Source organism: Drosophila erecta, unplaced genomic scaffold, assembly GCF_003286155.1.
Source record: "Drosophila erecta strain 14021-0224.00,06,07 unplaced genomic scaffold, DereRS2 tig00000000-arrow-pilon, whole genome shotgun sequence".
NCBI lineage: Eukaryota > Metazoa > Arthropoda > Insecta > Diptera > Drosophilidae > Drosophila > Drosophila erecta.
Window position 1 is genome coordinate 603,444 of NW_020825194.1, and position 6,011 is coordinate 609,454.

The following is a 6,011-nucleotide window of genomic DNA, read 5'->3' on the forward strand; positions in this document are numbered from 1 at the left end:
AACACACACAAAGCGGTCGAGCAAAGAAAGCCAAAGAAATGAGTTGCAAACACAAACGGCTCAAAGCCAAACACTCGTCTGAGTTTGAGTTTGAGTGAGTTGCTGTGGGGAAAAGCGAGTGGGTAAGTGCTGGCTTTTGGTTGCATTTCTCTCGGCATCGCGCTCTTCTGGGGCGCTCTTCGCTTCAGGTGCTCTCTTCTGGGGCACATGTGGCATGTTTCATTGAGTCCCATCGCGGTCCATTCATAATTTCGATTACCAAATCCCCCGGCTGAAACGGAACCAAGAGGGTTCAAAACGGGCACACACGACGTTCAATATCATTAATTAAATTGGAATCAGTTCTAGAGCTGCTAGCTGAGGAGGAGATCGAACTGGAGAGCTAGAACCGGGGAAAAATCAATTTGGCCCATGAGATCGCACTTAGTCGAGTTATTGGTACATGAAAATTATGATATTACTTCTTGGCCAACTTGAATTCTCATTTTTTTTGCTCTCGTCTTGTGGCCAGCCAGGCAGTGTCGTGCGTTTTATGCTCCATAAAAGCTGTCCAGCACCGCAGTTTAAATGAATTAGGAGCCCAAAACGAAGTCAACTTGAATAGAAAGGTGCAGCAGAATCGAGGAAGAAATCAAAACGTCCATCAATTGATCACACAGCCCCTTTAGCTGCCAAAGAAAGTTACAGTTTTGTTGGACAGCGTAGATAAACAAATAGTTTAATAACATTTCTATTGAGTCATTAACATGTTAGGCTCATAAATTGAACGATTGGAATGACGATCATCCAATGTAAACACAGGCGATCACAAAACAATCGATACAAAAGGCCACCGAAAAATGAATCAATTTGGTATCGGATTTTTGATTGTTGTGGAATCGCATGACGGCAGACGGGAGACCTTTCGCTTTCAACGAAGCTGTAACTGAAAAGCGGCACGATCTTCTGCATACTGATGAGTCCATAAGGCCCTCATCACAATCTGGAGAAAGCTAAGCCGAATCAAAGAAATCCACAACTGAAGACACAGCGACAATTGCTAAATGAAATGTCGCGCAAGGAAGCGCAAATTGTAACTCTGGCAAAGCGGCAATCAAATGTCGCCGGAAATGTTTACACAAAGCGCTCGAAAATGCCCGAAAATGTTTTGAAAAGTTAGAAAAGAGGGGATTTGAGGGGTTAGAAAGGCAATTTGCATTTCACCGTGTGACAATGACAGCTGCTTAATGATGATGCACGTTGATTTGCGAAGATTTGCGAGATTTGGTGATCTGTATCTCGGTGATTTTTTTCTTTGGTGTGACTACCAACAGGTGAATATTTTTTTGCAAGAATCAAGGCTTCGTTATCGTCGCTGCTTTCGTTTTTCAGCGAAAATAAAAACAGTTATTTCCGAGCAGCTGCACATGTTTCGTCTATCCCATAAAGTTCGTTGCTTAAGTTTTTAGTTATTATACATGTTATTTTTGTTAATTTTTTTTTTTTTTAATTTTTCTGATGTTATGATGTTATGAAATTCAAAAAAATTTTAAAATGGCTGAAATTCTAAGGTCTATAACTCATCTTATCTTTATCGGAATTTGAAGTGGCATACCTTTGAATGTTTATGAAGCAATTCTTTATAAATCTGCATTCAAATTTGGATTTTTTTTTTCTAAATTTTTTGTAATTCTTGAATTAATTTTTGAAATTCAAAAATGTCCCCAGGCTGAAGTTCTAAACTCCACAACTCAACTTATCTTAATCGGAATATGAAGTGGCATACATCTAAATGTTTCTGGAGCAATTCTCTAAAAATCTGCGTTCAAATTTAAAAATTTTTTTTTCAAAATTTTTTTTTTTAATTTTCTGATGTTATAATGTTGTAGAAACTCAAAAATGTCTCAATAGTGAAATTCTAAAGCCCATAACTCAACTTATCTTAATCGGATTTTGAAGTGGCATACCTCTAAATGTTTCTGGAGCAATTCTCTAAAAATCAGCGTTCAAATTTGAAAATTTATTTTTTCAAAATTTGTTTTTTAATTTTCATGATGTGATGATGTTGTAGAAACCCAAAAATGTCCCAATAGTGAAGTTCTTATGTCCATAACTCAACTTATTTTAATCGGATTTTGAAGTGGCATACCTCTAAATGTTTCTGGAGTAATTCTCTAAAAATCTGCGTTCAAATTTGAAAATTTATTTTTTCAAATTTTTTTTTGTAATTTTCATGATGTGATGATGTTGTAGAAACTCAATAATGTCCCAAGACTGAAGTTCTAAAGTCCATAACTCAACTAATCTTAATCGGATTTTGAAGTGGCATACCTCTAAATGTTTCTGGAGCAATTCTCTAAAAATCTGCGTTCAAATTTGAAAATTTATTTTTTCAAAATTTTTTTTTTAATTTTCATGATGTGATGATGTTGTAGAAACCCCAAAATGTCCCAATAGTGAAGTTCTTATGTCCATAACTCAACTTATCTTAATCGGATTTTGAAGTGGCATACCTCTAAATGTTTCTGGAGCAATTCTCTAAAAATCTGCGTTCAAATTTGAAAATTTATTTTTTCAAAATTTTTTTGTGATTTTCATGATGTGATGATGTTGTAGAAACTCAAAAATGACCCAAGACTTAAGTTCTAAAGTCCATAACTCAACTTATCTTAATCGGATTTTGAAGTGGCATACCTCTAAATGTTTCTGGAACAATTCTCTAAAAATCTGCGTTCAAATTTGAAAATTTATTTTTTCAAATTTTTTTTTGTAATTTTCATGATGTGATGATGTTGTAGAAACTCAAAAATGTCCCAAGACTGAAGTTCTAAAGTCCATAACTCAACTTATCTTAATCGGATTTTGAAGTGGCATACCTCTAAATGTTTCTGGAGCAATTCTCTAAAAATCTGCGTTCAAATTTGAAAATTTATTTTTTCAAAATTTTTTTGTAATTTTCATGATGTGATGATGTTGTAGAAACTCAAAAATGTCCCAAGACTGAAGTTCTAAAGTCCATAACTCAAAATATCTTAATCGGATTTTGAAGTGGCATACCTCTAAATGTTTCTGGAGCAATTCTCTAAAAATCTGCATTCAAATTTGAAAATAAATTTTTTTCAAATTTTTTTTTGTAATTTTCATGATGTTATGATGTTGTAGAAACTCAAAAATGTCCCAAGACTGAAGTTCTAAAGTCCATAACTCAACTAATCTTAATCGGATTTTGAAGTGGCATACCTCTAAATGTTTCTGGAGCAATTCTCTAAAAATCTGCATTCAAATTTGAAAATTAATTTTTTTAAAATTTTTTTTTGTAATTTTCATGATATGATGTTGTAGAAACTCAAAAATGTCCCAAGACTGAAGTTCTAAAGTCCATAACTCAACTTATCTTAATCGGATGTTGAAGTGGCATACCTCTAAATGTTTCTGGAGCAATTCTCTAAAAATCTGCATTCAAATTTGAAAATTTATTTTTTCAAATTTTTTTTTGTAATTTTCATGATGTGATGATGTTGTAGAAACTCAATAATGTCCCAAAACTGAAGTTCTAAAGTCCGTAACTCAACTAATCTTAATCGGATTTTGAAGTGACATACCTCTAAATGTTTCTGGAGCAATTCTCTAAAAATCTGCGTTCAAATTTGAAAATTTATTTTTTCAAAATTTTTTTTTGTAATTTTCATGATGTTATGATGTTGTAGAAACTCAAAAATGTCCCAAGACTGAAGTTCTAAAGTCCATAACTCAACTTATCTTAATCGGATGTTGAAGTGGCATACCTCTAAATGTTTCTGGAGCAATTCTCTAAAAATCTGCATTCAAATTTGAAAATTTATTTTTTCAAATTTTTTTTTGTAATTTTCATGATGTGATGATGTTGTAGAAACTCAATAATGTCCCAAGACTGAAGTTCTAAAGTCCATAACTCAACTTATCTTAATCGGATTTTGAAGTGGCATACCTCTAAATGTTTCTGGAGCAATTCTCTAAAAATCTGCGTTCAAATTTGAAAATTTATTTTTTCAAAATTTTTTTGTGATTTTCATGATGTGATGATGTTGTAGAAACTCAAAAATGACCCAAGACTTAAGTTCTAAAGTCCATAACTCAACTTATCTTAATCGGATTTTGAAGTGGCATACCTCTAAATGTTTCTGGAACAATTCTCTAAAAATCTCCGTTCAAATTTGAAAATTTATTTTTTCAAAATTTTTTTGTAATTTTCATGATGTGATGATGTTGTAGAAACTCAATAATGTCCCAAAACTGAAGTTCTAAAGTCCGTAACTCAACTAATCTTAATCGGATTTTGAAGTGGCATACCTCTAAATGTTTCTGGAGCAATTCTCTAAAAATCTGCGTTCAAATTTGAAAATTTATTTTTTCAAAATTTTTTTTGTAATTTTCATGATGTTATGATGTTGTAGAAACTCAAAAATGTCCCAAGACTGAAGTTCTAAAGTCCATAACTCAACTTATCTTAATCGGATGTTGAAGTGGCATACCTCTAAATGTTTCTGGAACAATTCTCTAAAAATCTGCGTTCAAATTTGAAAATTTATTTTTTCAAAATTTTTTTGTAATTTTCATGATGTGATGATGTTGTAGAAACTCAAAAATGTCCCAAGACTGAAGTTCTAAAGTCCATAACTCAACTAATCTTAATCGGATTTTGAAGTGGCATACCTCTAAATGTTTCTGGAGCAATTCTCTAAAAATCTGCATTCAAATTTGAAAATTAATTTTTTTCAAATTTTTTTTTGTAATTTTCATGATGTTATGATGTTGTAGAAACTCAAAAATGTACCAAGACTGAAGTTCTAAAGTCCATAACTCAACTAATCTTAATCGGATTTTGAAGTGGCATACCTCTAAATGTTTCTGGAGCAATTCTCTAAAAATCTGCATTCAAATTTGAAAATTAATTTTTATCAAATTTTTTTTTGTAATTTTCATTATATGATGTTGTAGAAACTCAAAAATATCCCAAGACTGAAGTTCTAAAGTCCATAACTCAACTTATCTTAATCGGATGTTGAAGTGGCATACCTCTAAATGTTTCTGGAGCAATTCTCTAAAAATCTGCATTCAAATTTGAAAATTTATTTTTTCAAATTTTTTTTTGTAATTTTCATGATGTGATGATGTTGTAGAAACTCAATAATGTACCAAAACTGAAGTTCTAAAGTCCGTAACTCAACTAATCTTAATCGGATTTTGAAGTGGCATACCTCTAAATGTTTCTGGAGCAATTCTCTAAAAATCTGCATTCAAATTTGAAAATTTATTTTTTCAAAATTTTTTTTGTAATTTTCATGATGTGATGATGTTGTAGAAACTCAATAATGTACCAAAACTGAAGTTCTAAAGTCCGTAACTCAACTTATCTTAATCGGATTTTGAAGTGGCATACCTCTAAATGTTTCTGGAGCAATTCTCTAAAAATCTGCGTTCAAATTTGAAAATTTATTTTTTCAAATTTATTTTTGTAATTTTCATGATGTGATGTTAGAAACTCAAAAATGTCCCAAGACTGAAGCTCTAAAGTCCATAACTCAACTTATCTTAATCGGATTTTGAAGTGGCATACCTCTAAATGTTTCTGGAGCAATTCTCTAAAAATCTGCATTCAAATTTGAAAATTTATTTTTTCAAATTTTTTTTTGTAATTTTCATGATGTGATGATGTTGTAGAAACTCAATAATGTCCCAAAACTGAAGTTCTAAAGTCCGTAACTCAACTAATCTTAATCGGATTTTCAAGTGACATACCTCTAAATGTTTCTGGAGCAATTCTCTAAAAATCTGCGTTCAAATTTGAAAATTTATTTTTTCAAATTTTTTTTTGTAATTTTCATGATGTTATGATGTTGTAGAAACTCAAAAATGTCCCAAGACTGAAGTTCTAAAGTCCATAACTCAACTTATCTTAATCGGATTTTGAAGTGGCATACCTCTAAATGTTTCTGGAGCAATTCTTTATAAATCTGCATTCAAATTTGGATTTTTTTTTTCTAAATTTTTTG